The following is a 17,327-nucleotide window of genomic DNA, read 5'->3' on the forward strand; positions in this document are numbered from 1 at the left end:
TGTTCCCGAAAACATTCTGGAATGTTTTCATTCTGAACTCCTGGCTTGAGCCTTTTATACTGGCTGTTACCTCAGCCCAGACAGGCTTTGCACTGGTTTCCCAAGGCTGCTGTCACAAAGCACCCACAACTGGGTGGAAATGTATTGCCCCTCAGATGTTGGAGGCTGGAAGTCTGACATCAAGATGTCAGTAGGACCATGCTCTCTCTGAGGGCTCTAGGGGAGAATCCTTTCAGGCCTCCTCTGGCTTCTGGCCTTTGCCAGCAGTCCTTGGAATTCTTTGACTTGTAGGGGTGTCAGTCCAGTCACTCTTCACTCGTTCATTTTCTCCCTGTGCTTCACACCATCTTCCCTCTGTGAAAGTCTGTCTCTGTGTCTAAACTTCCTCTTCTTTCTAAGGACACCAGTCATACTGAGCACCTAATTCCCACTTGATTACCTCCATCAAGACTTTATTTTCAAGTAAGGTCATAGACTGAGTGAGTAGGCTCTAGGATTCTACCCTGTCTTTCAAGGGGAACACAGTTCAACCCGTCACACCCTTCTCCCAAATATTCCCGGGACCCTCTCTCTCACCTCTATCACCATGTTAGTGAAGCTTCCTTTGATGCCTCATCACAGATTCCACCTCTGACCCCACTGTCATTTCCTCTTCCATGTGTTATGCTTCTTCCACAGCTCTTACCAGCACCTCAGCTACTATTTATCTTCCTTACTAATCTTGTTTTTGTCTGTCTCCTCCCTCCACTAAAGGCCATCAGCTCCACGAACAGAGATTTGTCTATTACGGTTACTGCTGTTTTCCCAGTGCCTAGAGGTGGTAGGCGCTCAGCAAATGTTTATGAAATAAATACTCTTTAAAATCCTCATAGCATCGTGAAGTTATCAGAATGATTGTCACCCCCAATTTTATAAATAGGGCAGCACATGCTTAAAATGATTAAGTATCTTGCTCAAGATAATATAGCTAATGAGTTTTGGAACTGGGGTTTGAACCAGGTCAAACTGACTATAAAACTCACGCTCTATACATTATGCTGTGCTGCCCAGGGCAGAGAGGGACTTCCTGCAGATGTGCAAGGAATTCTGCAGCTGCTTAAATTATTGCGTTTTCCTCTAGATAAAATAGCTCTTGGAAAACATCATCAAAATGTAAATCTTGGAAGTCTAGGTAAGTTGTCTGGCTCAGCTTGTAATGTCACTCAGACAACTGCAACATCGGAATCTGCTTTGTGTATCTCTAAAGTTTAAAAAAAATCCAATTAAGCAAACTGTTCTTTGGCTCAGGTGATGGTTTTATTTCTCTGTGCAGATTAGAAAACCAAGAAGCATATGCAGTCTGTGTTCCCAGACAGCTGGGAGTTCGGTATGTATTGCTGCTTTTAAATTTTAGGCACAAGGGCTTCCAAACCCGAGTGAAGCTTGAATGTCAAATTAACAGATGCTGTGGTTATAACCCCCAAACCCTCACTTAACCAGCAAACACATGTACTGTATTTCCAGAGGCAAAGCAGTTAAACAATGATCTTACTAAATCAAGCCCCAAACCTGCCAGGGAGGCAAAGGAAGTTGTTTCTATTTGAATTATCCAGATTGGCTGTCAGCGTGGATCACATCTCCTTGATAATTGCTCGTCTCCCTTCTTTGCTCTGCTTGCATAGCCACGGTCTAGAAGTCATTTTTCAGAGGAAATCACCCATTGCTGACATGTTCCTGTCACAGCAATGATCCTGCAATAAGCCAGGGACGTTAACCAGAGCTGATAGTCATGTGAGACTGTGTCTCCCATCATCAAAGGTGGGGCTGATCAATGGTGCATGGACAGGGAATAGTCATACTGGACACAGATCATGCTCCCTAGCTAGAGGTCTATATTTAAATAATAAAAAGAAAATTTTAAAAAGGGGAGACCAAGTGCCAGGACCCAATGTAATGATCCAACTAAGTCAGGAAAGAACGAGAGAGAATAATATTTCCAGGCTTCGGTTAAGAAGGTTTGGAGGAACTGTGAGCGTGAGTGCTTTAGATAGGCTAGATATGTCAATCAGACTCTCTGAATAGTTACTCAGGTTTGGTTCATTTGTGTGTTCATTTGCCTCTCTTAGCCTGTCGTGTGGGGATGTCCTTAGTGCCAGTAAAATTGTGCGTTGCTGCCATTGCATCATGGGAAAGAACTGATGCTCTTACACCCTAAACTAAACTCCATGGGAAAGAAAATCCTTGGTTCTTGCATGGGGACCTTGTAACCTGCAGAGATCCTGAGTTTCTAAGGATGGCTACAAATCTCATTTTGTATAGCAGATGGAATTCAACAAAAGGGAAGGAAAGCTGCTATTGGGGAGACTTTGGGACATTGTTACACTAACGCTGACTTCTCATTGGTTCAGCCAACAACGGACCATCACTTTTCTTCCTGACATGCTCTTTCTTAAGTTCCCCCAGGGAATCAGGCCTTGATATTAGTCATATTTCCCAATTCTGTGTGAAATTGGTCAGAGGCTGAAAATGACATTTAGTGTGGCAGGTGTTAAATTTTTCTTTATAACTCTCACTTTGCACCTCTCTAGCTCGGGTAGGCCTTAGAGATTACTGTGCATTTAAGTTCAGTTTCATCATTGCCATATATTGCAGTTCCAGGAACTATTGCTTTCTTAAGCCTACAAACTTTTATTACTCTATCCAAAGATGAGGATAAAGTTTCAAAATTTATTGCCCAACCTAATTCTTTGAAATACACCCACATCCTCAAGCACACAGCGGAAAGCACCCAATTTCAAGGACGTGAGCCAGTCAGTCAGTCGCCACCTGTGTGACTATGGAACAATTGACATGTTGTGAAGAATCAGAAGGTTATGCGTGGTTACATATTACAGCCTCCTTTTAACAGAGCAACCCCGTTCGAACAACAAGCACCATGTTACAGACAAAACATTTGGACTAGCCTCCGTGTTCACACAGGAGTTTCACGCTGTTGCCCTTCCTGGGCAGCAATGTTTCCAATCTCTTTTTAAAGGCCTCCCAGGCTGTAGAAAGGCCTGGTAAAACAAAAGCAAATGAAAATTAGTTACAAAACTTATAGTAACTTTTTCTATTTCCAAGTGATATGCAATGGTATAGAAATGTTATGCACTAAAGCGTTTTGCTTGGAAAACACCTGCATTGAATTTCTAATAGCCATCTTCCCACCGGCAAATGGAGTTTTTAGTGACTTGCTTTGTAGTTGCAAACGCTGTCCTCAAAAGTAGAAATCTTTTAAAAAGGCACAGGAATTCCATTCAGAACATTAAGTAGAATTTTGTTATGCCAAAAGCACCATTACATATGAGCTAAAACATATTCTAATGTGCAAGAACACATGAGCTATGGAACTTCATAAGAATTTTAATTTACATTGTTTTAAATAAATACAGATTGGGTAAAAGCAACAGTTGTGTATCAATACTCTATTTAGAATAATCTTGACCCTTGAAAGGGCACAAGAAGTGGGCCAATAGGCTGGGAGTTACTCAGTGAAGCTGGTTGAGGCTCCTGTGGCTTCTGACCGTGTATTTTACCCCTTGAGTAGTAAAGAATTTGGCCACGCCTTTTAGAGGTCCAGTGTTTGTACTTAGTTCCTGAGAGGAGTGATTTTTTTTGTTTTTTTTTAATTCATGGTGCCCCCCAAACACACACACACATTCCCAACAGTTCATCTCACAGAATAAGACTCAGGGTGGGGCTGGCCACACCTCAGTCTTAAGGTGGGGACTTGACTGTTCCGGAAAGGCCAGCAGTGTCACTAAAGGGTGGAGACTTTCGGTCTGGATGTGGAGACCACAGGAGCAACCAGTCAATCAATCAATCAATCACGACTTCATAATGAAGTCTCAATAAAAACTCTGCAAACCCAGCCGAGTGAGCTTCACCGGTAACGTGCTCTGAGGGTGATGGAAGATCAGGTTTGCAACCTTCCAGCCTCCATTCCATGATTCTCTTCCTTTGGATACTCTTAGCTGGTATCCTTTCCCTGGAACGAATGCGATCACGAGTGTAATAGTTTTGGTGAGTCATTGAACCTCAGGGTATGTGAAATAAAAAAAAATACATATTCATCTCTGCCCCTGCTGATTCCTGCTGATCCCAGTTCTTGACACAGAGTTCCTAAATCGATGGGATCCCCTGAGTTATAGGAGGGTCTTTTCTTCTAATATGGTGACTCTTCATGGGAACCTAGATAAGGGCTGGTCACTAGAAACTTTCATGAAGTCTCACCCCCGATCCTCCAGAAAAGTAGAGAGGGGTGAGGAAATGAGTTAATGGCTACATGATGAAGCCTCCATAAAATCCCTGGGCTATGGAGGTCAGAGAGTTTCTGGGTTGATGAGCACATCTGTATGTGCCAGGAGGGTGGTGTACCCCAGCCCCATAACAGAAACAGAAGCTCCTGCATTCAGGACCCTCCCAGATGTTGGCCTATGTATCTCTTCTTATTTAAAATATATGTCATTGATTATGCTATTATAGTTGTCTCATTTTTCTCCCCTGTACCCCCCTGTGCCCTGTACCACCCCCCACCTTCATTACCTCCCCTCTTAGTTCATGTCCATGGGTCATATATATAAGTTCTTTGGCTTCTACATTTCTGGTGCTATTCTTAACCTCCCCCTGTCTATTTTGTACCTACCACTTATGCTTCTTATTCCCTGTACCTTTTATCCCATTCTCCGTCTCCGCCTCCCCACTGATAACCCTCCATGTGATCTCCATTTTGTGATTCTCTTCCCGTTCTAGTGGTTTGCTTAGTTTGTTTTTGTTTTTGTATTAGGTTCAGTTGTTGATAGTTGTGAGTTTGTTGTCATTTTACTGTTCACATTTTTTATCATCTTCTTTTTCTTAGATAAGTCCCTTTAACATTTCATATAATAAGGGTTTGGTGGTGATGAACTCCTTTCACTTGGCTTTATCTGGGAAGCACTTTATCTTCCCTTCCATTCTAAAGATAGCTTTTGTCTCTCTTCTTTAAAATATTCCTTGTAGCCCTGGATGGGTGGCTAAGTTAGTTGGAGCGTTGTCCCACGGGCCAAAAGATTCCACACATTTAGTCCCCAGTCAGGGTGCATGCAGGAAGCAATCAATCAAGGTTTTTCTGTTACGTTGATTTCTCTCTCTCTCTCTCTCTCTCTCTCTCTCTCTCTATTTCTTTCTCCCCCTTCCTCTCTCTCTAAAAATCAATAAACATATCCTTGGTTGAGAATTAAAAAAGCAAAAAACACCGTCCTGGCAGTAAATTGGCAGTGGTAAGTAAACTGATTTCATGAGTTCTGACAGCTATTTCAGAAAATCATTAAACCTGGGGAGGGGACCATTTTGTAGCCAATGTGTAGCCAAGTCAGAATGAAGTTGTTGGTAACCTGGGAACCTACAATGTGCACTTGGCATCAAAAGCAAGGAGCAGTGTCATGGGACAAAGCCCTTAACCTGCTGGGTCTGCACTATGGTTAGTGTCAGAGTTGAACTAAATTGTAAAGTACGCCGCAGGTGTCAGAGATTTGGCTGGTGTGGGAAAAACCGACACATCTGGTGTCAGAAGTGAGAGTAGAGGAAAACGGTGTTTTTCCTAGACAGGCTGGGTTTTTGGGAAACTCCCAAATTTGTAGTTGGTGTTAGAAATTTGGGGAAGACTTGGCACTGTGCCTTCAACCTCAGAGTCTGGCTAATTCCTAGGTATCCCTGTACATCTGGACGTCCAGCACTCAGCCAGGCTAACAAGACCTATTCAAAAGACATTATTTTCAGGACTGTGATGAAGGTCAAGTTGGAGACCCACAGAGGAGAGGCCTATGCAGGTGAGGCTTGCATGGGAAGCTGGTACAATGGAGCCAGAGAGAAAATTGCTCTTGTCATTTTCCTTTTTTTTTTAACCCAAGGCCCGGGGAGCACAGAAGGACTAGCTACACCCTAGGTATAGCAAAGGGCCAGGAAGGAAACTAACATAGAAGATAGTGCAGATGACAGAAAGGGAAAGAAAAGAAGATGGGGAGAAAGATGAGTGACTCACTGCCTTGAATGATGCTTGAATTGCCAAATCCCCCCCAGCAGCCGGAGAGATTTCGTCTGCTCACGGCTCGCAGGGCCTCCACACCCACGTTGCGGGAAACCCACGCGGCACATATTTTATTTTAATAATATTTTCATCAAAATATTTTTCTATGGCATATTGATGGAGACGGTATTGTGCTTCTGAGTGCTGGAGATAGAAACAGAAATTGCACATTGCTTTGTGGGCAGAGGAAATGAAGTCCAGCAAAATTAAATCACTTCTGGTCATATTCTCCTCTGCAGGCAGAAGTTTTGGAGAATAAAATATCCGAAGAAATTCCTCATCACAGAAAACAGAACATTCCAGAGTGAAGCCAGCAAATAGGAAATGAAGTGATGTGAGGAAATCAATGAGGAACAATGTTTTCCCTTTTTCTTTTTAATTAAAACCTGAAATATATAGCTGCTGAAAAGGGGAAATTAAACAAACACTGTATGGTGGAGGGTAATAAATGAAAACATTTTACCATGAAAAATTGGGGGATCATATCACAGTGTTCCTCTTGAATTGCTAAAAGTCCTTTTCTTCATTTCGTCTCTTTCCCCCCCGAAACCTGATCCTTTCATTAGAAGTCAGCCATGTGCAGGCCTTATTGATAGCTGCAATGCTTCATCTTGTGTTTTTTAATCAGTCACTGCAGTGCGCGTGCAGCTCACGAACTCTGCTATGGTTGTAAGAAATGTTCTCAATTGCTCGGTGCAGCTGTTCCACGGCTCAGCCCCAGCTGCGTTAGCGATCTTAGGAGAATAGGGTGAATTGCTAAGAGTTAGCTTCATTTGCTCGTCACTGAGGGAAAAGGGAAAGCTGAGGAAACTTGATGAGCCAAAATTTTAGCCTTTTACAGTTTCCAAAGCATAAGCGTGCGTACTTTATTTGTCTGCATGACAACCCTTGAGCAAGATAGTATTCTTAGGACTATTGGACAGGTGAACAAATGAGGGCTTCAGAGATTTACCCAAAGTTACACTGGTAGCAAGGGCAGAGTTTTTACTCAAACATTCTGCCTCTACCCGTTGCTTTCCAGAGCTCCTGGGTCCCTGTACCTGCAGGGGGTTTGGAGGGTGGCGAAGAGGAAAAAAGGCGTCACTCGGTCTTGCACTGCCCACCACCAGCTCTGAGCAGAGCAGACACTAATGCCTTTTATTTTACTTCAGGGTAGCAGTCTCTTGGTCATATGCCAAGGATCTCAGTGTAAAGGCTAGAAACATGAGCAAAAACAACAAACAGAAACGAATAAACAAACAAAAACCTCTCCAAACAAGGTTAAGCATGGTAAGGTTTACTGACCTCCTCGCCACCCTCCAAACCCTCTGCATTCCTCTGCTGGAGCCCCCTCTCTTTGTTTCCGGGGCACCCAGGTGGCCCTTCTTCCTCCTGGCTTCATTTCCAAATCTTTCCCTGAGAGCCCAGCTGAAATTCCACCTTTTCCCTGAAACCCTTTCTGAATCATTCAATACCTGCCTTTCTTCTTTTTTCTCTGAATCCTTGTCATGTAAAATGTAGCCATTTGTACCGTGGGAATAGCATCAGGCTGAGAATCAGAGTCTTTGCTTCGGATTCTTTTGTACAAACAGTCTCAGGCTCTTTAAGCAAACGGTGTACCTTCTTGGGGTCTCAGTTCTGCCTCTGTAGAGTGGAGGTGTTAGAGTAGATGGTCTCTAAGAGCCATAATTAAAATTATTAATACACAGTTTTACAGATGGCTAGATATTATCTTGACATTTATCAAGATTGCTTTATTTCTACGTTTTGTTTCCACAGTGAAATTTTTGAGCCATATTCTATAGTTCTGTCATAACTCCGTTAGGCCTTGTCCATTAATACATTAGATTATTCTTCACTTCTGATCACCTGATTGGTTGAAAAGTCACATTGTTAATCATTACAGTCAATCTTCTGAGGAAGTGTCTAAATGGAGTTCAAGATGACCATGGACTTGTAAATGTATTGTCTCCTAGACATAGACAGTATGTGTATTAATTAGAATCATCATAATGGCTAACATTTACTTAAGACATATTAAATACCAGGCTCTGTCCTGAGTGCTTTTTTATGTATTTACTTGCTTAATTTCCACAACAGTCATCTGTCCTAGACATGATTGTTATCTCCGTCTTACTGAAGAGAAAATGGTAATGTACAGAATTTCAGTATGTTGCTCAACATTGCAAAGCTAATGAATGTTGGGGTGAAGATCCCAACAGGTGGCTGGACTCTGACACCTGTGCTTTCCTCCTGCCCTGTCCTCCCCTCCTGTCCTTTTGTGTGTAAAGGAGTGTCATGTGCACAGTGGAAGGGGAGGCCATGGCAGATTCTTTTCCTCATCTGTGGAGTGGGAAAGAGAAGTGGGGTTTGAATAAATGGTTCCCGAACTACTTCAGTCTGTGACATCTTATGAATATTTCACTCCAAATTGGCAATGGCAGCATTTCTGTCACTGGGTAAATGTGCTTTAACTTCATCCCAGTCTTTGCCATAGTCCAGTTGAAAATGTAGTGTACAAAATTATATCAGTACTATGACCTTTCCTTTTTATGAAATATATCACTATAAATACATTTCTATAAATATATTCCATAAATTTATAGACTGCTACAAACATTCTATAAAATATATTTCTATAAATGTTTCTATAAAACATATTACACATCCACAATGAAAAGAAATATAAAATGTAAACAGCGAGTGCACGCAGAAGCGGGATTAGATTGTGGCATCATTTTCTCTCTTTATAATTTTCTCTGATTTTCAGATTTTCTAAAATGTGAATGTATGTTCCAATGACCTTCATTCTGAACCATGTAAAATAAGGCAGCCCCATTAAGCCCATGTTTAGTTTTAGCACCCCACATGTGGAAGCTTGCTGCTTTGGCTTTTTCAAAGTCACTTCCAACCCCGCACTGAGCAGAATGTGCTCAGCAGAGTAAAACATCCTCCATGCCTAGCTCATGCCTCACCCCTCTCAGAACTGGGGCTGCCAGGGCTTTGGAGAGGGACCTGTGAAAAGACAGGGAGAAGGACAATAGTCTGGTGGTGTGTGGAATGAAACAGGTGGTTTAAAAGACAAAGTAAGATTTGTCCTTCACCCAGGACATCCCCCTCTGTGACAGCTTTGTTTAAAGAAAGATTAAGAATTTTTAGGAGAAAGGCTATTGACATGTAAGTCCAATTAGCTGCACAGATTTCCACCCCTGAGTTGTACAACATGAAGGTCATTTTACTCAGTAATTTCCTCTCCCTGAAAAGAGAAAATCCAGGGTCATATTCTGACTTCTGGCCTTTCCTCTCAGCAAGGATGTCCTTTGCTAATAAAGCCTAAATGTCTGAAACCCTATCTCTCCAGTTGCTTAAAAATGCCCAGTTTTTTAAGGCCAGCACAACTGGGAAAGCCATCCTTCAAAGGAGAAGCACTGTATCTTCCCAATTTACTCAAATTTGAGATTACAGGCTAGGTCAATGGAGCTGGGTTATGCTTCATTCACTCATTGTTTCATTTATCTACTCAACAAACATTATTGATCGTCTGCTGTGTGTCCTGCCCTGAGCCAGGCATTGGGCACACAATGGCAAACAATGCTTCCATCCTGATTCATGGGGCTGAGAATCTAATGAGGGTCTACAGTTAAATACATAGGCAGTTGCAGTGTGACAAGCAACTGCAGTCCTGGATTTGTGAACCAATTTCTCAGATAGATACCAAAATATTTCAAGGTGTACAAGACTTTGCACCAAAGTATTGGCGCGCAAGTACTACAAATGAGTTTGCCTAAATGAGTGCCAACTACTATCGAGATCAATTTATTTATCTTCCCAAAGGGCTATTCTGTTGAAAAGAGGTCCAATGTGCCACCTACCTACACTTGGTAAGTTTGGGCAGCAGATACACATTCTAAATAATAGGAACTTTATTTGTGAAGCATCTTTTATCTTGTTAGTGCATAATGTGCTTTGCAAACTCAATAAATGACTGTAATATATTTTTATAAACATTGGTTAAAACACTGACGTTTTAATATATTTCATGTCATAAAGTATATTAGTTTTCTAAAAAAGCCCTCCAGCAGTAATTTTGTTAGTACTTACATTAAAGGCTGTCACTTGTACTTCATAAAACATGTCAATCTGCTAACTGACATAGGATGGTGATTTTTTTTTCTCTTGACGGGAGCACAGTTTCCTGTTTTAGGCATAGGTCTTCTTGAGGTCTCTACTCTCATCTTCCCTCACCTAATTTTATAAAAGTGGAAACTGAAGAAATGACGAGAACAGAAAACAAGCACACGATCACCTTTCCGGGTGATAATTCTACTGTGATCTTAGTGTAATGATAATGGGCCAAAAATGTGTGCCATGTTAATTTAGTGACTTGTGAGAAAGCATCTGGAGTTTAACGTAGCACTGTCGACTATGCAAAAATGTAATCATAATGCCGGCAAGGCTCAGTGCTCTGGATGAAGCCCAAATTGTTAGCCAGCGCCATGAGGGCATTTAGAGCCTAGCTGCAGAAGGGGAATTCACAGGAAATGCCGCGACATGTTCCTCCATGCCTCCTATCAGCTACCATTTGGTTGTAATACAGAAACAACTGGAGGAGAGGTTGGCCGAACAGAAAAAGAACACACTCTGGGAAAAGTGGAGGGAATAAGGAAGTACTTGGTTTTTGCTTTTCATTCTTTTATGTCATTTTACATGTGTCTCATCTGATAGGTCGTAAAGACATGTAAGTAAGTATTATTTTTATAGAATTGATACTCATTTTACACGATAACATCACACTTGGAGATATCTCTAGATGTTTGATAGTGGGGAGCACTATGGGTAGGAACAATGGCTGGAACTTGAAATTCAAAATTGTGGGATGGGTCCTATCAGTCATGGTTATAATGTATTTTTGAAAAAATGTCATTGTGGTGTCAATGTGCTAGGTCTGTTGTAGCTATTACAAGCTTCTGTATTAAATCTGAATTGGGCTTCTGCAATGTTTGTTTTCTGGAAAGTAAGTGGGATGAGGGAAAGACAGACATGTGAGTGTTTAGAGCTATATTTTTCTGTCTTTAAAATACAGAGAAGTTAATAGCAAGTGTTTGGCTATTTGCTTGCTTATGTTATGCCTGTGATATTTTGACAGTCACTTTTGCTGTAGACAAACAACTTGATATCTAAATTATGTATGTATTAGAATTCCATGTAGCTAATGGCTGAATATATTGAAAGTCAACATCACTAAAATTATTTATTTGGCCTAAATTTCATTATAATTGTATAAGGAATCAGTTTTAAAACTTCACAAACCACTCTTATTGGGCTTGCTGTGAGAAAGGAGTGGTAAGGCACCCCTAACTTGAAGGGCAGGGGTTATGTTAACATGTGTCTGAGCCCAGGATTCTACTATCTAAATATTCTACATAATCTCAGTGTATTTCTAGACCTAATTCCATCTCCAAGTTTATTTGGTAACCTTAGACAAGTCACTCTGGCACTTTGCATGTCACTTTTCCCGTCTGTAAATCGGGGCCACATAACACTCACCCTGTATACTTTTTGCAAGATTATAAATAGCACTACAGGAGAAAATGTATTCAAGGCTACTTTGAAAAGTACAAGGAGTTACAACATTTAGTAGTTTGTTGTTACTCTGCAGTGATTTCAGTACACCAGTTCCTTGTCCTGAAGGGCCTCTAAGAGTTATGAAAGCTCATGGGGGAGTAGTTGCAGTGACTTGCTAGAGAGGAAACAGACTCCCCTGGAAGGGACAAGCAGAAGTGTATAAATAAGGATGTGGGCAGAGTTGCCAGCAGCCAGAATAGACTTCACAGCAATTTATTCTCTTCCTGTAAACTGCAGGAGGGTGGGAGAGAAACTGATTTCAATGTGTCTTTTTTTAACCTTACTCGACACACAATGACATTATTTCATCATACGTAATGATATGCCTGCATGCAAGTGATAATTTCCAGGCTATTTTAAGGATCTCTGCCTACATAACATAGTTATACATCATTCAATTTGTCAGAATCCTGATTGCAACAATAATTGATGTCTGGTCAGATGTTCATTCTCATGTTCTCACACAGACCATATGTAATAGAAATATAGGAGGCAGATGGGTAAAAAGGAACATGAGAAGTTTTACTCTTTTCCTCCTTCCGTTCCCTATCCACCCCAGCCCTCCTCCCATTAACAAAAGAGTATAGGGAGCAAGGGGCATATAAACTAGAAGGGACTTTTTCAAATTGTTTTGTATTGTCTCAGAAGGTCTCACAGAAGGAAATCGCAAGTCTCTGAAGAAGAATCGGCATCTTCCCCTACCTGGTGGCACGCCTCCTCAAAACCCAACTGCACAGAGAGGAAACACTCTCTCTCTAGGAAGAAGTGATGGATTGTGTCAAGTTGACAAATAACCAGGGAAGGAACTCAGGGCATAACTACCAGTGTTCGATACAGTCGCTGTAAAGTGGAAAATTGAGGCCATTGATGGAATGATTTACACAAAACAAAATGGAACTACCAAATATTCCTGAGGAGTATAGCAGAGGGGCTATCAATTCACCAAGACATTTTCCTGTTCCCTCGTAGGCAGGCACATGGCTAGGCTGCATCATTCTCTATCCTTTCAGCGATACGTGCCCCTCCTGGGCCAAAGCAGTTAGGAAGCGCGTTTCCCCTTACTCTCTTTTCTACCCACCGCCAAATGGAAACGACTCCAAGGACTTACAGAAGGACGGAGACGATACGAGAAAGGGCACCGAAAAGGGATTTATGTTGGTGAGAACGCAGTCTACCCTGATTGATGGAAAGGCAGAAACATTTTCTTTCTGCAACACTCTGAATTTATAGGACAGCTCAGTCGGCCAGTGGAAACACGAACTTGAAGCTGTGACCTAAGGCACATCTAAGCCCACAGCAGGGATCATTAAAGCGTGGTCTCCAAACATCAGCAGTCCCTGGGGAAGTGTAAGAAATGCAAATTCTTGGATCCGATCTCAGACCTACTGAATCAGAAACTCTGAAAGCGGAACCCAGAATTGAAATACGCTTTCCTGGTGGTTCTGAGGCGTGCGGATATTTGAACACTATTGTTCTGGAGATTGCGGCATCAGAATAGATCTTGAAACTTGTTCACATAAGTAAACGGCTCAGTGCTCTCAATTCTGACATTTTGATATATTCTTCAGGTATATTTAACAAATATTGGAAAAACACATTGGAACAAAGATATCACCAACACTTTGCCTCAAAGCAGAATCACGTTGAGGAAAGGAAGCCTGCCATCAGGTTTGAGGGCATCACACATGCTTCGTGACTCGTGTGATCCCAAGCCTGTGCACGGCCTGGTTTTGACCAGGAAGATGGGTTAGCTAGAGGATTTGTGTGGGGTTGGAAGAGATAGGATAGTCCAGACATTTAATAGAGAGCAGCCTTTTCTAGGGCATAAAGTAGCTGAGACTCCTCCCAGAACCATAAGGCTTAGAAAAGCTTTGCAGAATTTCCCAAGAGCACCCCGAATGTTCAGAGGAAGTGGACTCGGCACTGGGGTAGGTGGTCCTATTAGCACGGGAGCCTAGAAGCCGATATGGTCAGCCTCTCATGTGACCAAGAGCTGCCCTTTCACTCTTACATCAAAAGAACTGTAAGCAATAAACACTGTGTAGCCCCTGCTTGTCCATGGGGCACAGCAGAAGACCCTCATGAAAATGCTTAATCCCAAGGGCAGGTTCTTTCTCACTTGGAGGAAAATAAGAAAGGAAAGCCTATGCCATTTGAATTCTGTCGTCTGACCCTTCCATCGGCACTATCTTGCACCCCAAGTGTGAAGTTCATAAATAACCCCACCTCCAGGATGGCCCCTATTTACGTCCTATCAAGGGAGGAAAGTCGAGATTTCATGGATCAGCTGGGAAAATCTGAAGGCCTAACCTCTAGGTCACGTAGATCTCAAATGTGTTTTGCGGCCTGCCTTTCGTTTCGTGCCTAGTTCGAAGAGATGTTCCCGTCTGGGTAAAATTAGCTCTCACTTTCTTCTGCCCTCTGCACGGACAAAGACCAGGTGGGCAGCCATTGAGGGAGATGCTGGTGCAAGGGCCCACCCAGCCTGAGAGGAACAGATAGGGGGTGGGGAAAATTGACTTTGTCACTGAGAGAGAGGTCTGGGGCTAAGGCAGGGCAAGGGAAGCCCACGATTCACCCGCACAAACTAAAGTGTTGTCAAAATAATCAAGATGAATGATATTTTAATGCACTGTTTTTAAAACTCTAAATTAAAGCCAAAACATCCACAATGAACAAAGTATCAACATTTAAATAAAGACAGGACAGGTATTAGTGAAATTTCCTTTTGCTTCAGGCTCCAATGGTTCTCCAACAGCACTGTCCCTGACCATCAGCCAGGAAGTGGAAATATGTTCAGTTCTGCACCGAGCAGATGGGTAGGTGATTAGTAAAAGCCAGTTCTCTGTGGTCAGAATTCCCTGTGGTAAAAAAAATAAAGGCAAGAGGGAGATGAAAAAGAGACAAAGGAAGAAGAGGGGAAAAAAGAGGAAGAAAAAAGGTCTTGAATCTTTCTAAAGTGTGAGGCATTGTAGTAAGCACATTGCAAGGGTTAATCATTTATTTCTCCAAACAGTATGCAGGAAATATGATTATTATCACCACTCCACAGACAAGGAAATGCTAAATTAGTCGTTCAAGATCACAGTCAATGGCAGAGCTGGGATAGAAACTGAGGCTTGAGAGCCCTTCTTTTTCACCAGTAGGAAGACGAGGAAGAAAGAAGGGACTCAAGCAGGACGGGAACGAGCCGAAAGCAGCCCGGTGTTTCCAGTCCTCCTTGTCCCCTGCCCCAGAGGAAACGCGAAGAAATGGAGGCTGCTTGATGAAGACCAGTTTAGCGTGTCTGTGAACAGGAGACAAAAGCACATCTGAGACCCTTGCTGTTGTGCTGGCACAAAGTATCTACTTAATGTTGGTTGTTTTCACATCCTGACATCTTCCAATTGACAAAGAAGTGTTTAGCATGCCATGAAATGAACAGGAGCGGAGCGGAGCAGAAGGCGGCGGATGACGGGAGCTGCAGCTTGTCGGTTTATTTGGCCTCCTCCCTCCAAAACGGGTCTCACTCTGCCTCCTGGTCTCTAGATCTTTTTCTGTAGAGCTCAAGAAACAACAAAGGGAGATGGGTATATTTATTTATTTACTTATTTATAGTGTATCTATGTGTATCGTGTAAGTATTTAAAACCTGACTCGATCCAGTGCAACAAGAATGATGTCTCAATTCCAGGAGGGAGCACGTTGCACAGGTTTAAGCATGATAGATGGCCCGGCCTCCCTTGCTTAGTAAACTGCAGTGAGAGAAACTGAATAACCCTGAAATTAGAATGGGGGTGGGAGGGGGAGGGTCACGCTGCTGTAATATTACTGGAACAACATGCGGAGGAAAGTAATTTACTCTGAAGTGACAGTCTGAAGGCAAAAAATAAACTAACGGGGGAGTTTAGGCTCATTAGCAGCCTGGTCTCAATATTTCATTATTAATGATAATAAAAAGAAAGGAGGGAGAAAAGGCGTAAGAGCTGCTGCACCTCCCTCCCTTTCTCACCAGTCCCCACCCCCCAACACACACACAGGGCCAGCTCAGAGGCTCACAATGCCACAGGCTCCAGGTCTCAACAAAAGGCCCCTCCAGGAGAAAGGAAATGCCAGGCAGGATGAAGAATGGGTTAGCTCTGGTGCCGGTCTACTCTCCTCTAAATGTTTGAATCAGTGGAGCCCCTCTGTGGGATTCCGCCTGATTTATGAGAACCTCTGCCACAGGCAACTGAGGCCAGCCTGGACGAGCGGCAGTGAGAGGGGAGACCACCCCGGGCTGCCCCTGGGATTGCCCAGGCGACACTGCCCTGCATGGGGTGGAGGGGGAGGGCAGCCACTCCTCCCTGAGACTGTATACTGTCTCCACTGAGGCAGGGAAGGAACAAAAATATGGGGAAGCAAAGCTCTGGTGTGTTTGCAAAAAGAAACAGGATATATCGAGACTGTAACTAAAGCCTAAAAATAAGATTCTGCAGTAAGTAACCATGCTGGATTCGATTTAATTTACAATGGCAAAGGAGCTAAGGTTCTACCTGTTGCCCAAATAAGAAAATGAGAATTGTCTTCTATGTCACCAGGCTGCCTCTTCTGACAAATAATTTGTTGTGAATAAAAGATACATTTTCTTTTTGACATTAACTTTCAGAACCCAGCGAGGCTGGCCTGGTCCATTTTTCTTGTGCCATTTCTGAACATCTCAACATTGGTTATATTAATGTTAATAATGTTGGGCAAAATAATAGCTGCCTACCTCCACTTCTGTCACCCAATGGCACTGAGCAATTAAAAACATTCAAGATCATCATTTCTATTGTTTACATCCTTTTCAATTATTAACATGACAGAATGTTCCATTTGACTATCAGATACATGAGGGTCTACCCCTTTGCTGGGTGCAGCACTGGGCTACAGTGAATGAACTAACACATGATCCCTTTACTCTTGTTGCATACAGACAATTGAAGGAGACAGATGTGAAGCAGTAAACACAGAAATAACCATATAATAATGAGTTGCATTAGGCGGCAGGAAGAGAACGAGCTCTGAAAGAGCCTGAGGGGTGGAAATACTACTTTCTGTAGGGTAGTCCAATCGGCTTCTCAGAGGAAGTGGCATTTAAGTTGAGTCCTGAAAGAATTGGCAGGCAGCCTGAAAATCCAAGGAAAAAGAGAATTTCAAGCAGAGTTGCCATCCATGTACAGAAGGCCCGGAGTCAGAAAAGAACTTCCCATTTCTTGTTTGAAAAGGAGGGAGGCCAGTGTCTCTGGAGCGTGGTGCTGAAGGGAGGGAGAGTGGTACCTTCTGCACTAGAAGGCCAGGGGTGTCATGAGAGCCTCAAGTTCAGTGAAAGAGGTGGAATTTTATTCTGTGGTTCAGGGGAAGCTTTCGGATTGTTTAAAGCTAAGGAGAGCCATGAACAGATTCACTTACCTTTTAAAACAGCCTTTCTGGCCGCCATGTGCAGAATTAATTGAGGGCAGAACAGGCCCAGAAGCTGGAACACCTTCCAGGGCACTTCTCAGTGTGGCAGGAGGAAGGTGGAATCAGGACAGAAGGATGCAAGGAGGCCCAGGGTATTGTTTTAAGGAAGAAGATACAAGATGTGGTAAGAGATTATGTGTTGGGTCCAGGGCGAGAGGGAGTCGTTGAGAAAGTCCATG

At 42.7% G+C, this 17,327-nt stretch overlaps 1 long non-coding RNA gene across 1 annotated transcript; it reads left to right on the forward strand.

Annotated features, from left to right (window-relative positions):
- The first annotated feature begins 1,017 nt into the window (after positions 1-1,017).
- LOC118498162 lies at positions 1,018-15,638 on the forward strand. The gene is made up of 3 exons (XR_004900682.1): positions 1,018-1,171; positions 1,313-1,366; positions 14,830-15,638. It is a non-coding gene; the product is annotated as an uncharacterized LOC118498162 (long non-coding RNA).
- Positions 15,639-17,327: the final 1,689 nt, after the last annotated feature.

This window comes from Phyllostomus discolor, chromosome 14 (genome assembly GCF_004126475.2).
Source record: "Phyllostomus discolor isolate MPI-MPIP mPhyDis1 chromosome 14, mPhyDis1.pri.v3, whole genome shotgun sequence".
Lineage (NCBI taxonomy): Eukaryota > Metazoa > Chordata > Mammalia > Chiroptera > Phyllostomidae > Phyllostomus > Phyllostomus discolor.